Source organism: Nannospalax galili, unplaced genomic scaffold, assembly GCF_000622305.1.
Source record: "Nannospalax galili isolate Female #2095 unplaced genomic scaffold, S.galili_v1.0 scaffold5355, whole genome shotgun sequence".
Classification (NCBI taxonomy): domain Eukaryota; kingdom Metazoa; phylum Chordata; class Mammalia; order Rodentia; family Spalacidae; genus Nannospalax; species Nannospalax galili.
Window position 1 is genome coordinate 1 of NW_008336105.1, and position 1,466 is coordinate 1,466.

Below are 1,466 nucleotides of genomic sequence, written 5' to 3' on the forward strand. Positions count from 1 at the left end.
TCTGGATTTTTTAAAACTAGCTAGGCATTATTTATCTCTCTCATTGTCTAAACTTTCCACCATGGTTTCCCCGTTTTTTGTTTTTTTTTTCCCATTTCTCCCTTAATAATATCCTTCTCCTGTGGTCTCTGCTCTCTTGAGCTCCTTCTTTCCCTTTATCCCCAAGATTCCTTGTATAATCCTCCCTCCTCCTTGCATTAAAATAACCCCATTTTTATCCACATCTCCCTTATTAACACCTGTTTCCTACTGTTCTTTCCGGTTCTTTGTTTTCCTTTACCTCCCTGGTTCCTTCTCATTATCCTGGTTTTTGTAATTATATCTGGATACATACTCACAAGGATTTGGTGCTAGGATCCACATATGAGGGAAAGTCTCTGTTACTTTACTTAATATAACAGTTTCTAGATCCATCCATTTACCTGCAAATTTCATTATTTCATCTTTCTTTACTGCCCAGTAGAACTCCATTTTGTAAGTATACCACATTTTTGTTAAACCACTCGTCAGTTGAGGTACACTTAGGTTCCTTCCATCTCTTAGCTATTGTGAAAAGAGCAGCAACAAACATGGTTGTACAAGTGTCTCTATGCCAAGGAGACTGGGTCATGTGGTAAGTTCATTTTTAGTTTTTTAAGAGTTCTCCACACTGTTTTCCATAGAGGTTGCGTGAGTTTGCAATCCCACCAGCAGTGAATGAGCATTCCCCTTTCTCCACATTCCACATCCGTGTGCTTAACATTTAAGACAGTGTTTTCCAAAGTGGCTGTACCATTTTATGTTCCTGTGAGCAAGTGTGAGCTCCAGACCAACTCGTGCTGTCTGTCCTTTTCATTATAGCCGTCCCCTGAGTGGCTAATGGCATCTTGTGGTTTGATGATTTGTGATATGGGCCACATTTTTATGTACTTTAGCTGTTTGTATGACTTCTTTTGGTGCAGTCTATTCAAATGTTTTATCAGCTATTTAATTATTTTCTTGTAATTAGGTGTGAGAGTTTTTTATGCTCTGACTACAAGTATTCTACAGATAGGATTTGCTGCTGGTCCTGGCCCCTGCCTTGGCCCAATCTGTGCCTTTTGATTCCCTTAATGGTGCGTTCTGGAGCTCCAGAGTTTTTAATAAGGATCAATTTATGAGGGTTTTTAAAAAATGGCTTAGGCCTTTTGTTTCAATCTAATTATCCTTTGTCTACCCCGAATCAGAGTTTTCTTCCTAAGCTTTCTTCTAGGGTTATAGTCTCAGCTCTTAGGGCTTGGCCTCTGCTTCATTTTGAATTATTATTCGTGGAAGGGTTCATTTACTGTTCTTCTGTGAGTATCACTGTCCACAACTTCAGTTTTCTTGGTGTAGAAGTTTTTAATTATTGGGGCTGGATAGATGGCTCAGCAGTTAAGAACACTGGCTACTCTTGCAGAGGACCTGGGTTTGAATCCCAGCACCCACATGGCAGCTAACAACCATCC